Source organism: Erinaceus europaeus, chromosome 1 (assembly GCF_950295315.1).
Source record: "Erinaceus europaeus chromosome 1, mEriEur2.1, whole genome shotgun sequence".
NCBI classification, from domain to species: Eukaryota; Metazoa; Chordata; class Mammalia; order Eulipotyphla; family Erinaceidae; genus Erinaceus; species Erinaceus europaeus.
In genome coordinates this window covers 27,039,949-27,055,104 of record NC_080162.1, presented here as the reverse complement: position 1 = coordinate 27,055,104, position 15,156 = coordinate 27,039,949, and the positions used below count along the sequence as shown (strand labels likewise).

The window sequence follows — 15,156 nt, the reverse complement described above, 5'->3', positions numbered from 1 at the left end:
ATGATAGTGATAGAAGAATTCCTGAGTGAATCAAATAAGGGAGATTAAAAGGATCAAATAATCATAGGGGGCTAGGTGGTGGCACACTTGGCTGAACACACACATTACCATGTGCAAGGACCTGGGGTTCCAGCCCCTGCTCTGTACTTACAGGGGGGAAGCCTCACAAAAGGTGAAGTAGATCTGAAAGTATCTCTCTTTTGTGGCCTGAGGGGTGGCGCAGTGGATAAAGCATTGGATTCTCAAGCATGAGGTCCCAAGTTCAATCCCTAGTAGCACATGTACCAGAGTGATGTCTGGTTCTTTCTCTCCTGTCTCTCATGAATAAATAAACTCAAAAAATAAAAAAAAGTAGAAGTCTCTGTATCTCTCCCTCCCCTGTCCTTCTCAATGTCTATGTAAAATGAATAATAAAATTAATGAAAATATTTTTTTAAAAAAAGTAAATCTCTTTTCCTATTCCTTTCTGTCCCCCACCTTCCCTATCAATTGCTCTCTGTTCTGTTTAATAAAAAGGGGGGGAGTGGTCCAGGAGGTGGCACAGTGGATAAGGCTTTAGACTCTCAAGCATGAGGTCCCGGGTTCAATCCCCGGCAGCACATGTACCAGAGTGATGTCTGGTTCTTTCTCTCTCTCCTATCATTTCTCATGAATAAATAAATGAAACCTTAAAAAAGAAGAAAAAATAATAAAAAGGGGGGAAATAGTGTGGGTTAAATTCTTACGGGGAAAACTGAGAAACATTACACATGTACAAACTACTGTATTGCCAGCATCAACACATGTCAAGCAAATGGAATACGAAGGCAAGGACATCTCCAAGAATCACTGCAACCCTAATGGGGGTTAAAGCCCAATTAAATCTTAGTCACCTAATATCTACCAACTAAGTTCCTCTGCAGTGTGTGGTCTTGTATAATGTGTGATATGGTTGGGTTCGTGCTGGGGAATGATGAAAAGATTCCTTTGCAATAACTGAGGAAGAATGGCCAAAAGGTGAGAAAGAAAAAAAATCCCCAACAAAAGTGCTGGTTCCCTTCTGTATCTCCATTTCAAGAGGGCACAGTAAAAACCTGGCCATGAAGAAGGCCCACAACCCACATGTAACTTCCTATGCCTAGGCATGACCAATGAAGTCTCCTGATAGAGGCACTATTTAAAATAATTAATTAATTAATTTTTAAAAACCTGTTTTCAGTAACAACAGAAAAGGGAGAAGAACATTCCCTGCAACACTATGCAACCCCTACCCCTGTTATCAAGAAAAACAGGGTCCAGTTGACCATCCTGGACACCACCCAGCCCAGGAGCTCTGCCAGCTCAGCCACCTCACCCATGCTGATGACCACTCTGTCCACTGGCTCACCACAAAGGCCACTTGTTTCCCATGAGTGCCCAGAACAGTGGCTCAACCAGTTGGCCCAGTTGGGGACTATGGTCCTGGTGGTTGGGTGGTGACAAGGGCTCACTGTGACCTCAGCAGACAATTAGCAAGGCAGTATCGAGTTACCCAGCTCCAGCACATCACCTGCCAGACTAAGACTATATAGGGTTTGGCTTTCAGATCTAAAAAGAAGTCAGGCAAAGCTAGTTGCAGGCTGCTCCATGTCTGCCCATGTTCCCTCGATACTAAGCATTGTATCCTTAATGGAGGGAGACAAAGGGAAGTGGTCAAGGAAGGAGTCTAGAACTTACCACATGGCCAATAGGACAAGGCTTGGGGGCAGAGGCATAAGAGTAAAACTAACACATGATAGGAAGGGATACTTCTAACTCCAGTGGGCAGAAGCCACAAATAATGAACATCTTAAAAGTTCTGAAGAGCGAGGCCAAGCGATGGCACACCTGGTTAAACGCACACATCACAGTGTGTAAGGACCCAGGTTCAAGCCCCTGGCCCCCACCTGCAAGGGGAAAGCTTTACAGGTGGTGAAGCAGGGCTGCAGGTGTCTGTCTCTTTCCCTCTCTCTCTGCCCTCTCAATTTCTCTCTGTCTCTATGCAATAATAAAAATAAATAAAAATATTTTTTTTAAAAAAAAAGTTCTGAAGAGCCCAAACACAGTAGAAACTTGGATCCTTCTATCCCAGATGTTCTAACTGTACTGGAACCACAATATTCAACCCAAAAAACTTCAACAAAAAGCAGAAGCTAGGAAAGAACCATGATTTGCAACAAAGGGGGAAAAAGGGAGGAGTAAGAAGAGAAGGAGGAAGAGGAGGAGGGGGAAGAGAAGGAGGAGGACGAGGAGGAAGTGGTTGAAGTCATCGTCTAGGGAAACAAACTACTGTCTTTACATGCACTGGGGGAGTGGATGAAGAAAGAGAAAGTCTGGAGGCGGATTAAGGCAAATGTAGGGCTGGCCTGATTCCCTACTGAGAAAGACAAGCAGCTTCAACAAGTGAGGTGCTCCTGCACTTTCTGATAAATGGCTGAGCTATGACAAATGGCCACCCACCAAGACTGCTCCTCAGCCAGCAGGAAATCTAAACTATGCGGCTCCCGCAGGTACCCTCCAGGTACCCTCATCGACTTGTCCTACCTCCACACCTTCATTTCCTCTCCCTGACAACATCCTAAGCAATGCCCAGAACCTCCTACTTCAACTGCCACCTCCTACTGAACTTGGGGTCTCTACAGTCCCACTTCTGCCAACTAGCACTGTGGGAGAGGCACGTAATACCGAGGGCTCTTCCATTCCTCAGCTACAGTGGCTCTGGAGGACTCAGTGGATAACTGAGTCAAAATGTCAGGGGCCAGGCAGTGGCACACCTGGTTAGGCACTCACATTAGAGTGCACAAGGACCCAGGTTCAAGCCCCTGGTCCCCACATGCAGGGGGAAAGCTTCACAAATACAGTTATCTAGTTCCAAGGACTTGTCAAAGATGAGACTTTTGTTCTCCCTTTCAGCACACAGTAGATTCAAAGAAAGAAGGAGAGAAGGAAAGAAAGAAAGAAAGAAAGAAAGAAAGAAAGAAAGAAAGAAAGAAAGAGAGAAAGAGAGAGAGAGAGAAAGGAGGTGAGTGTCAGTGTCTCTGTTTTATATAAACAGTCAATAAATATCCTCCCAGTCACTTCAGGAAGAGTATTTGTGAGAGACAAGATCACCCCCCTAAAACATACACAAAGATAACAATTCACCTGAGATAACACCTTATACCGACATTCCCCACTACACACCACTCCACAGGACACCATGAAAACGGTCCTTGGACTATTGAAAATTCAGTGTCTCAGGGGTCAAGCAGTAACGTAGTAGGTTAAGCACACACAGCGTGAAGCGCAAGGATAAACATAAGGTTCCCGGTTCGAGTCCCCAGCTCCCCACCTGCAAGGGGGTTGACTTCACAGGCAGTGAAGCAGGTCTGCAGGTGTCTATCTTTCTCTCCCCTCTGTCTTCCCCTCCTCTCTCCATTTCTCTTTGTCCTATCCAACAACGACAACATCAATAATAACTATAACAATAAAAAAGAGGCAACAAAACAGGGGGAGTGGCCTCCAGGAGCAGTGGATTCGTGGTGCAGACACTGAGCCCCAGCAATAACCCTGGAGGCAAAACAAAAAGGAATGAAAATTCAGTGTCTCAGAGCTTTATATTCTTTTTGAAACCAGGGATTTGGGTATGTTCAGTTTCACTCTGAGCTGGTTTTTGGATTTTTGTTTTTTTGGTTTTTTGTTTTTGTTTTTGTTTTTTTGTCTTTTTCATTGAGAGAAAGAGAGATCCCCTAACACTGGAGCTTGCCTGGGCACCATGACACCTCCTAGGTGATAACACGGTTGAGTCCCAATGCAAGGTATCCGCCACAGCTGATGAGCTCTCTCTGCAGCCCCTGAGAGCTTCTTTTCTCTGCACCACTTTAGAGTGCAGGGCCACCGACTCAGCTGGCTCTGCCACTTGTCAGCTGTTCCAAACTTGGCCGAATCTCCAAAGCATGAGGTTCATAAAGAGGGGGCTCTCTGGGGCACACAACCCTCCCCATGCCCAACCCCCCTTCAAGTCTGGCCCAGCCCTTTCCTGACCTGTAGACTGGCTCAATGATGAGGGCCACGGTGACCACCTCATCCTGCTCTCACAGTTCCTATCTGCAGTGCCCACAGGCCCCAGACTCAAGAGAACAGACACACCTACAGGTCTGACATAACCCTAGAAGCCAGAATGGGGTCACCCCAGCTAATAATATCACACCCAATCCTGGTTCACATCCACAGTGGCACATCTGATATATGCCCTCCACCCCTTCCTATACATAAGCCATAAGCATCCGGTGGGCACCACCACATAGTCAAAAGCAATCAACTTAGGAGAAAGAGAGAGAGAGAGAGAGAAAGAAAGGGAGGAAGGAAGGAAGGAAGGAAAGAAGGAAGGAAGGAAGGAAGGAAGGAAGGAAGGAAGGAAGGAAGGAAGGAAGGAAGGAAGGAAAAAACTTCCTGGGGGCTGGGCAGCAGTACAGCAGATTGAGCTCACATGGTGTCAAGCATAAGGACCAGCATAAGGATCCTGGTTCCAGCCCCCAGCTCCCCACCTGTAGGGGAGTCATTTCGCAAGCAATGAAGCAGGTCTGCAGGTATCTATCTTTCTCTCTTCCTCTCTGCCTTGCCCTCCTCTCTCAATTTCTCTCTGTCCTCCTATACAACAACAGTTATAACAACAATAACAACTACAAGAGCAACAAAATGGGGAAAATGGCCTCCAGGAGCAGTGGATTCATAGTGCAGGCACCAAGCCCCAGCGATAACCCTACAAAAAAAAAAAAAAATTCCTGGCCATACAAAACTACATAAATGTATTTGGCCCATCAGATGATAAGTAATTGTGAAAAGATAAACTCACAGAACACAAAAAACTCCAAGCTTTCCATCTTTCTAAGAATTTCTTTAAATGTGAAATTGTGGTTGAGACTAGATATGCTTGAATCCCTAAGAGAGCAGTTTACAGAACTGAAGTCAGAGGATGTAAAAGACAGGAGGGACCTCGAGAGTCAGGCCATCCAATCCAGCCATCTGACAAGTGGAAGCCGCGACGCTAGCAGGCTCAAGACTGCCTGGCTCTGTGCGTTGAGGGTGCCTCCGCTCTCCTCGATACCACACCGAGCTCTGCTGGTACTGGCTACCTACATGCCACCTCCTACGCTAGACTGAGACATCAGAACATTGCCTCTTTCGTCTCTGCAACCCCTGCCTCCTTCACAGGGCCAGGCAACCAAAGCACTCAATAAACAATGGCTGAACAAACAAGCGACCCATACAGGCATCCTGAAACCTCAGAGCCAAACCCAAAGCCAACTCCCCTCTTAGATTGAACGCAGGAGGTGCCGGAAAAACTGGTGAAGAACATGAATCTCACAAATGGCAAGGCCAGGATGCTGTGAGCACACTGGGTCCAGTCCTGCTTCTGACACATGTGGGCCATGTGATCACAGGAGCTACACTCTCTATAGCTGTTTCTTTCACCTGCAAATGGAGGATACAAAAATCTCTCCTTAAAAAAAAGGGGGGGGTCAGACAGTAGCGCAGCAGGTTAAGCACACGTGGCGTGAAGTGCAAGGACCAGAGTAAGGATCCCGGTTCGAGCCCCCAGCTCCCCACCTGCAGGGAAGTCACTTCACAGGCAGTGAAGCAGGTCTGCAGGTGTCTGTCTTTCTCTCCCCCTCTCTGTCTCCCCTCCTCTCTCGATTTCTCTCTGTCCTATCCAATGACAGTAACAACAACAACAATAATAATAACCACAACAATGATAAAAAAAAACAAGGGCAACAAAAGGGGAAAAAATGGTCTCCAGGAGCAGTGGATTCATGGTGCAGGCACTGAGTCCTGGCAATAACCCTGGAGGCAAAAAAAAAAAAAAATCTCTCCTTGTCTACCCACTAGTATCACAGCAAGGAGAGAACCGAAGGCAATACAGAACTCAGTTCCTCACTGATGTCATATCTTCCTTATCAACCAGCTCCTGTAGTCTCCCCATGGCCTTGGGTAAGAACAGAGAACAGGCATCATCAGCCTCACTGCACAGAACAGATGGGAAACCAAGAGCCAAAGGACTGGAGACATGGCCATTCCTGTAGTGCCCCCTGGAAACCGGGGTACATGCTCCCATTCTAACAAGTGCTGCTCTCCCTCTCCCTGGGGTTCCAGGAGTGCCTGACCCTCTGGACACCAGCCGATCCCACATCCCACTGGGCAGCAATTCCCAGCGGTGAGTAGCCAGGGCCACAGTCCATCACTGTATACCACAGAGAAGCACCAGCTGTAGGCCCCCATCCCCTGGGGCAGAAGAACATAAGCCCAAGAAAGCTCGATTTCCCACAGTACAAACTGACCAAACATGATCACACCCTATGGCAAGAAGTCACCATAGACACCATCACCTGGGTTTCTAATTTCTCCCTAGAGGAAATATTAATAGCAGGTGGGACAGTAAGAGAACACTTTTTCAACATCAGTTGCCCCCTGGGCCAAAGCTAAAAAGTCACCTCCTCCTCCACTCCCCATGGTCACCCCTTCCCAAAGGGTTGTCTTGGGCCCTTCCTATAGGTGGGGTGATCTCTTTCTCTACCCAGAGCACCTATCTCAAAGGCATAAGGCACTGGCCAGTGATTTTGTGCAAAGAACCAGAGGGTGGATAATGGTGCAGAACTGATATGTCTGGGGCTGGGCAGTAGCACAACAGGTTAAGCGTACATGGCACCAACCACAAGGGCCAGCATAAGGATCCAGGTTCGAGCCCCCAGGTCCCCACCTGCAGGCAGGTCCCTTCACAGGCGGTGAAGCAGGTCTGCAGGTGTCTGTCTTTCTCTCTCCCTCTCTGTCTTCCTCTCCTCTCTCCATTTCTCTCTGTCCTATCCAGCAACAACGACATCAATAATAACTACAACAATAAAACAACAAGAGCAACAAAAGGGAATAAATAAAATAAAATAAAATAAAATAAAATAAAATAAAATAAAATAAAATAAAAAGAACTGATGTGACTAACCACAGCTCTTGTCAAATGGCTAGTCTTTACCACCCCCTACCCCCACTTAGGATGAATTCTAGCCTGTGGATGTAATGGTGCAAATGCACACACAGAAACTATCAGATGTCTGCAAGGGTGGTCAGTACCCCCCAGAAGGTATGTGAGCATAAGTGCTGGAGCCCACCTGCTCATGCAGGTTGCAGCTTATGCACATTCCAGAGAGGTGACTCAGGACATGTTCTTTAACCTCTCTGTGTCTCCCCACCCTCATCTGTAAGACTGGGACAGTACAAGTCCCCACCTCCCAGGGCTTTGCTGAGGATGAAACAGGATAACAGTTGGCACAGTATTTGGCACGCAATGAAAGTTCCATTTTCCCCCAGTATAACGCTAATAGGGTTGCCTGTGGGATTCTGTGTGCTTTTCTTTTTTCTGATTCCTTAATTGAATTTTCTACATGAATGTACACGCTTTACTGTCAACAAAGAATAAAGCGTTTGTGTTTGTTTTGGAGATGGGGAAGGAAGAGCAACCCAGGGGCTGGGGAGATAGCATAATGTTTACACAAAAAAAAAAAAAGACTTTCAGGCCTGAGGCTCCAAGGTCCTGGGTTCAATCCTTAGCACCACCAAAAGTCAGAGCTGAGTAGTGCTCTGATGAAATAAAGAAATAAATACAGGAAAGTGCACCCCCACCCTAAGGTTCCAGAACTGGGGGAAATATAGGCTCTATAGCAGAAATGTGAGGTTTCTGCTGTCGTAGGGTTCAAGAAGACAACAGATAGTTATTGTTATAATCACAGTATTTGGTAACTGGGTTAACTTTGAAAAATCCCTTTGTTAGCATTCCTGTATAATACCCAACATCACCATAATTTATGTCCTTTGACATTATTTGTATATAGCTGTGCCACCGGTTAAACAAATAAACAAACAAATAAAAGCTACTCTGACTCCCTAGTAACCTTTTCCTCCAAACACACCTTGATAAAGCAGTCTTCTCATTGTGGATGTCCTCAGGGATCTCCTATGGCAGGGAGCTCTACTATCCTGGAGAGTCCCAGACTTTTCTGCCCCCTCATCTTCATCCCTGCCTATCTAGTAAGGACCAAGTCTCACCACTCACTTCTTTGCGGGTCTGTTGGTATGCATGAGACCCCTTCTGTTTCATTTGGTTTAAATCCCCCCTGCTTAACACTATTCTATTTACATAACCACTTCATTCTATTTACATAACCACTGTTAACAAGTTCCACCCTCCCTCCAGGGCATTTGTGGTTCAGTGATAGGATTCTCGCCTAATCTGCCCCCTCTTTGTCACACTCTGATTTTCACCAGTCACTTTTCTCTCCACCCTCTCTATGTCACATCCTGTTTCCACCCTACTTGGGAAGTATATATAAAGACAGCATTGTGAGTTTCAGAGTACTGTACTTTGAGTTTAACTTAGCTCCTCTTAGATTGTGCTGCGTCCTGCATGAATAAAGAGATACTGCCTACAGCTCAACCATGAGTCCCTGGTCGTCTGTTACCCGCCCGTGAAGCCAGCCCGGCGAAAACAACATAACCCGTCGAAAACAACATGGGTCCACACTGTAACCTTTTTTGAAACACTTTTCCTTTCCATGCCCCTTCCCTCTCTTATCTAGCACCCAGAGCAAGTTCACCTTGCAGCAACCACCTCTGACGGTTCTAGGAAGGATGACCGCTCCCAGGTGGACTGTCTTGAGGATAGGCCCACTTCCCTTCCTCTGCAATTTCAAAGCACTCACTCAGACTCTCTTAGGTCCTGAATACAGCCCTTTGAGTAGTCAGGGGGCTCAGGGAAGAGAAGTGATGAACTAGTTCTACATCTGGCTTAAAGCCAATCTAAACAACTCCAATCAAGAGTTCTGATCCAGCCTAGACTTCTAACAGATCTCTCCAGGTCATCTCTATCAGGAACAACACAGTAGACCCCTTTGTGAGCCCCTATGGGACCTTGCCCTCAATGTGGATCAACAATGATAGGGATAATCTCCCTCTCCAAAGGGAGGTTGGTTCAACATACTCTGCCACTCGAGGAAGATGGGTCTTGAAATTAGTGCAGACTAGAATGTTACTAGCCATGACCACAAATGCAAGCTCAGACCTACAGGGATGCAGAGGTTATACAGGCTCCTGTGTTGAATATGGGTTCCAGATCAAATCTATGGGGTTTACAGTTGACAATATTTATATACTTTTCCCATATTTGGGAGCTACTCTCTTCCCTGATACAGTTTCCTGGTCCTATTTCCAACTCTGACCCCACCTCCCCAGACAATACATTTGGTCCACCTTCATGTTAGCTGTCAGGCTTAGGAGAAAATTAGTCAAGTCATGGGCCCCTTGGAATATACCTAAAATAGACCTACTAGCTTTTTTCCCAAATGGAGACCCCAAATCTCATCTGCTGTAGTCTTACTGTTAGGCTTCTGATTAGTCATCAATTTATTTTGCTTTATATCTTAACTTTTTTTCAGCTACCAAGTTGCAGATGTTTCCATGACACCAAGCTGACTTCCCTGGGCAGAAGACCACACCAATGTGCCCTGGAACCCCACCTCCAGAGTCCTGCCCCCACTAGGGAAAGATAGAAACAGGCTGGGGGTATGGATCAACCTGCCAACACCCATGTCTAGCAGAGAAGCAATTACAGAATCCAGACCTTCCACCTTCTGCACCCCATAATGATCCTGGGTCCATGCTCCCAGAGGGATAAAGAATAGGAAAGCTTTTAAGGGAGGGGATGGGATGTGGAACTCTGGTGGTGGGAACTGTATGGAATTGTACCCCTCTTATCCTATGGTCTTGTGAGTAGTTCCATTTTGTAAATAATTTTTTTAAAAAAAGAACAGTTTCCATCCAGGGGCCAGTCAGTGGTGTACCTGCTAAGTGTACACATTACAGTGAGCAAGGAAGGACATGGGCTCAAGCCTTTGGACCCAACTACAGGGAAAAAGCTTCATGAGTGGTGAAGCAGTGCTGTGGGTATCTCTCTGTCTCTCTCCCTATTTCTCCCTCCCCTCTCAATTCCTCTCTGTCTCTATCCAATGATAAATAAATTAATTGATTGATTAATTAAAATAGTTCTCATTAAATATAGCTTCTCCAAGTCCTCGAGCTAATACAACCCAGGGCCAACTAAGCAACCTGGCTCTTAAGGGCAGAGCTGCACTGGTCCAGCACCTCAGCTCCCTTCCTCCCACCTCTGGTTCACCGTTTACACTCCCTCCTCCTTCTCTCCAGGATTTCCCTTCCACCCTGGTTGGGCCTGGTTCTCAGGGACACCACTGCAGCAAATAGTCTATTTGAGGGTGTCCAGAGCTAAGGCGGCCAGTGACTCCACATTAAGGGGGGAGGGCTGACCTTTGTAGATGGATGATGCTACTGGTTTTTCTCTGTTCTATGTCAAATGACCTATAACATTCTAGTCAACAGTCCAGCTGAGCCCTGGATACTTGAAAGAATTTAGCAGGACAGTTTAAAATGCCCAAACAGAGAGCTGTCAGATTTCATAAACCAAAGAAATTCAGAAGGCATATGCAGATCTCAACACTGGAACACTGGAAAGGATTCTCAAACACTCTGCCTAGCAATTTTGTAAAAATGAAAAGAGCAGGTTACACAGACCCCTGCTAAGTTTCAAGAATACTAAGATTATTTAAAGGAAACTATCAGTAGTGTGTGCATATAAAACACACATCTATGTGTTCTAATAAAGCCTTGTCAATCACCAGTAACCAAATTTATACTCCATTTTAAAACAGTACTAGGAAAACAATACAATGTGTTCATTAGTGACTGGATTTTTTTAATCTATAGAAGAAATGTTTCAGACAATTAGGGAAACTTAAACGTACAGATGATTTTACTGTAACTATGTTGACTCCCTAGGGCTTGACAGTGGTGTGTTTGGTAGAAGCAGGTCTTGTTTGCAGGTGAAGGTTAGCTTAGTATCTGAGGGTGAGATGTCCTGATGTGCACCACTTTTTCCAAATGTTCAGGAAAATAAACTGTATTGAATATATATATGAGAAGAGTAACAATGAAAAGGTAAATGTGCTAGGCTGTTAGCCATTGGCCAAATATATATATATATGTACTTTATATATAAGCTTTTATCAGACATACAGACACACAGAGAGAGAAAGAGAATCACCATAGCGCTGAAGCTTTGTGGGGGTGGGGTTCTGGAGGAAGGCACAAACTTTCATATAAAAGTAGGTGCAAGGGACCAGGTGGTGATGCATCTGGTTAAGCGCACACACTATAGTGCACAAGGACCCAGGTTCAAACCCCTGGTCCCCACCTGCTGGGGGAAAGCTTCATGAGTGGTGAAGCAGGGCTGCAGGTGTCTTTCTGTCTTTCTATCTCCTCCTCCACTCTCAATTTCTATCTCTATCCAATAATAAATACATTAATTTAAAAAAACATTTAGGGAGTAGGGCTATAGTGCAGCGGGTTAAGCGCAGGTGGCGCAAAGCACAAGGACCGGCATAAGGATCCCGGTTCAAACCCCGACTCCCCACTTGCAGGGGAGTCACTTCACAGGCGGTGAAGCAGGTCTGCAGGTGTCTATCTTTCTCTCCTCCTCTCTGTCTTCCCCTCCTCTCTCCATTTCTTTCTGTCCTATCCAACAACAACAACAACAATAATAACTACAACAATAAAAAAAAAAAACAAGGGCAACAAAAGGGAATAAATAAATAAAATAAAATATTTAAAAAAAAATTTTTTTTAAATAAATAAAAGCAGGTGCAATGACCAGGTGACCTATCTTGCTGGTCATATAAAAGTATTTATTGTACTAATTTTTCAACTTTTCTATAAATTTGAAAACTGCAAAATAAAATATCAAAAAATAAAAGTAGTACCTTTAGGAGCTGGCTCAATATGTTAGTGCACATCTGAGGTCCCAGATTTCAGGTTTGCTTCCTAGTATCTCCGTAAGTCAGCTGAGCAGCACTCTTGCTGCTCTTGCTGTGCCTCTGCGCTCTCTCTCTCTCTCTGTGTGTGTGTGTGTGTGTGTGTGTGTGTGTGTGTATCATACAAAAGTAAAAAAAAGTTATCAGTGGCCCTCAATCCTACTTAGATAATTCTGTAACACTGTTACATTGCTGCTACTTAACAGCTGATTTAAAATAATATGTGAACCCAGGGCCCTAGTTAGGGAATCCTGGGATTCCCACACAGACTTGATGGGCCTAGACCTCTAACAGGTCTCTCTACTGTCACTGGTCATCTCCATCCGGAACAACATAGTAGACCCCTTTGTGAGCCCCTATGGGACCTTGCCCTCAATGTGGATCAACAATGATAGGGATAATCTCCCTCTCCAAAGGGAGGTTGGTTCAACATACTCTGCCACTCGAGGAAGATGGGTCTTGAAATTAGTGCAAACTAGAATGTTACTAGCCATGACCACAGATGCAAGCTCAGACCTACAGGGATGCAGAGGTTACACAGGCTCCTGTGTTGAATATGGGTCCCAGATCAAATCTATGGGGTTTGCTGTTAACAATGTTTATATACTTTTCCCATATTTTGGGAGCTACTCTCTTCCCTGATACAGTTTCCTGGTCCTATTTCTAACTCTGACCCTACCTCCCCAGACAATACATTTGGTCCACCTTCATGTTAGTTGTCAGGCTTAGGAAAAAATTAGTCAAGTCATGGGCCCCTTGGAATATACCTAAAATAGATCCAAATCTCATCTACTGTAGTCTTACCGTTAGGTTTCTGATTAAGCAACAATTTTATCTTAACTTTCTTTCAGCCACCAAGCTGCAGATGCTACCATGACGCTAGCCTGACTTCGCTGGGCTGATGACTTCACCAATGTGCCCTGGAACCCCACCTCCAGAGCCCTGCCCCAGTACAGAAAGAAAGAAACAGGCTGGGGGTATGGATCTACCTACCAATGCCCATGTTCAGTAGAGAAGCAATCACACAATCCAGACCTTCCACCTTCTGCACTTCATAATGATCCTGGGTCTATGCTCCCAGAGGGATAAAGAATAGGAAAGCTGGGAGTTGTCCAGTAACACAGCAGGTTAAGCACAGGTGGCACAAAGCGCAAGGACCGGCATAAGGATCCCAGTTCGAACCCCCCGCTTCCCACCTGCAGGGGAGTTGGTTCACAAGTGGTGAAGCAGGTCTGCAGGTATCTTTCTCTCCCCTTCTGTCTTCCCCTCCTCTCTCCATTTCTCTCTGTCCTATCCAACAAGAACAACATCAACAACAACAATAATAACCACAAGGCTACAACAACAAGGGCAACAAAAGGGAATAAATAATAAATATTTAAAAAAAAAACTTTAAAAAATAAATAAAAATAAAAAATAGGAAAGCTTTCAAGGGAGAGGATGGGATGCAGAACTCCGGTGGTAGGAATTGTGTGGTACTGTACCCCTCTTATCCTACTGCCTCGATATTTTTTATTTTATAAATAGATTAAAAAATAAAATACTTGCTCTTAAAAACAGATTAAGCAAATATGTCTTCTTTTTTAAATGTTTAGGTAAAAATAAAAATCTAGGGGATCGGGCAGTAGCGCAGCGGGTTAAGCACACATGGAGTGAAGCGCAAGGACTAGCATAAAGATCCCAGTTCAAGCCCCCAGCTCCTCACTTACAGAGGGGTCATTTCACAAGTGGTGGAGCAGGTCTGCAGGTGTCTTTCTCTCCCCCATCTCTATCTTCTCCCCTCTCCATTTCTCTCTGTCCTATCCAACAACAACATCAATAACAAAAACAACAATAATAATAATAACTACAACAACAATAAAACAACATGGGCAACAAAAGGGAAAAATATAGCCTCCAGGAGCAGTGGATTCCTGGTACAGGCGCCGAGCCTCAGCAATAACCATGGAGGCAAAAAAATAAAATAACAATCTAATAGCTAGCAGTACTGTAAGCTCATAATCATATTTTTTAATTTATTTATAAAAAGGAAACACTGGGGATTTGGGCAGCAGCGCAGTGGGTTAAGTGCACGTGGCAAGAAGTGCAAGGACCAGAGTAAGGATCCCGGTTCAAGCCCCAGGTCCCCACCTGCAGGGGAGTCACTTCACAAGTGGTAAAGCAAGTCTGCAGGTGTCTTTCTCTCCCCCTCTCTGTCTTCCCCTTCTCTCTCCATTTCTCTCTGTCCTATCCAACAATGACGACATCAATAACAACAACAATAATAACTACAACAACAATAAAAAATAACAAGGGCAACAAAAGGGAATAAATAAATAAATAAATAAATAAATAAATGGAATACTGCCAAAACCATAAGATAAGAGGGGTACAACTCCACACAGTTCTCACCACCAGAACTCTGTATCCCATCCCCTCCCTCTGGAAGTATGGACCCAAGGTCATTGTGGGGTGCAGAAGGTAGAAGGTCTGGCTTCTGTAATTGCTTCCCCGCTGAACATGGGCATTGACAAGTCAATCCATACTCCCAGCCTGCCTCTCTCTTTCCCGAGTGGGGTGGGGTTCTGGAGAATCGGAGATCCAGAACACATTGGTGGGGTTGTCTGTCCAAGGAAGTCTAGTCGGCATCATGCTAGCATCTGGAACCTGGTGGCTAAAAAGAGTTAACATACAAAGCCAAACAAGTTGTCGGTTAATCATGAACTTAAAGGCTGGAGTAGTGCAGATGAAGAGTTGAGGGATCTCCGTTTTGTAGATAGCTAGTAGGCATATTTTAGTTATATCCCAAAGGCCTGTGGCTATACTAGTTTTTGTTTTGTTTTGTTTTGTTTTGTTTTGTTTTGTTTTGTTTTGTTTTGTTTTGTTTTGTTTTGTTTTCCCTGAGCCTGAAATCTGATATGCCGGTGGATCCTAGTTATTGTCTGGGGAGATGATGTCATGGCTGGAAAAAGGACCAGAAAGCTGGATCAGGGAAGAGAGTAGCTCCCTAATATGGGAAAGGTGTATAAATATTGTTGACTATAGCTCACAATCATATTTTATATACCCAAGAGAGGAAACACCTTAAGATAACTTTTTTTTTTTTTAACCAGAGCACTATTCTCTGCTCTCCCTTATAGTGGTGCCCACGATTGAACCTTGGTTCAAAAAGACCCCTTTGAGATGTCAGGCTCAAAACCTACTGCACAGCTTCCAGGTCATGGGAGGGCGTATGCGCAGCACCCCAGGCTGCTTTCTCCAGGCTTCAGTGATT

The 15,156-nt window shown here is 45.0% G+C and overlaps 1 protein-coding gene across 5 annotated transcripts in view; it reads right to left on the bottom strand.

The window, feature by feature from the left end:
* DLG5 (discs large MAGUK scaffold protein 5) overlaps positions 1-15,156 on the bottom strand; it is a 153,611-nt gene that overhangs the window by 102,527 nt on the left and 35,928 nt on the right. The window lies entirely within an intron of this gene.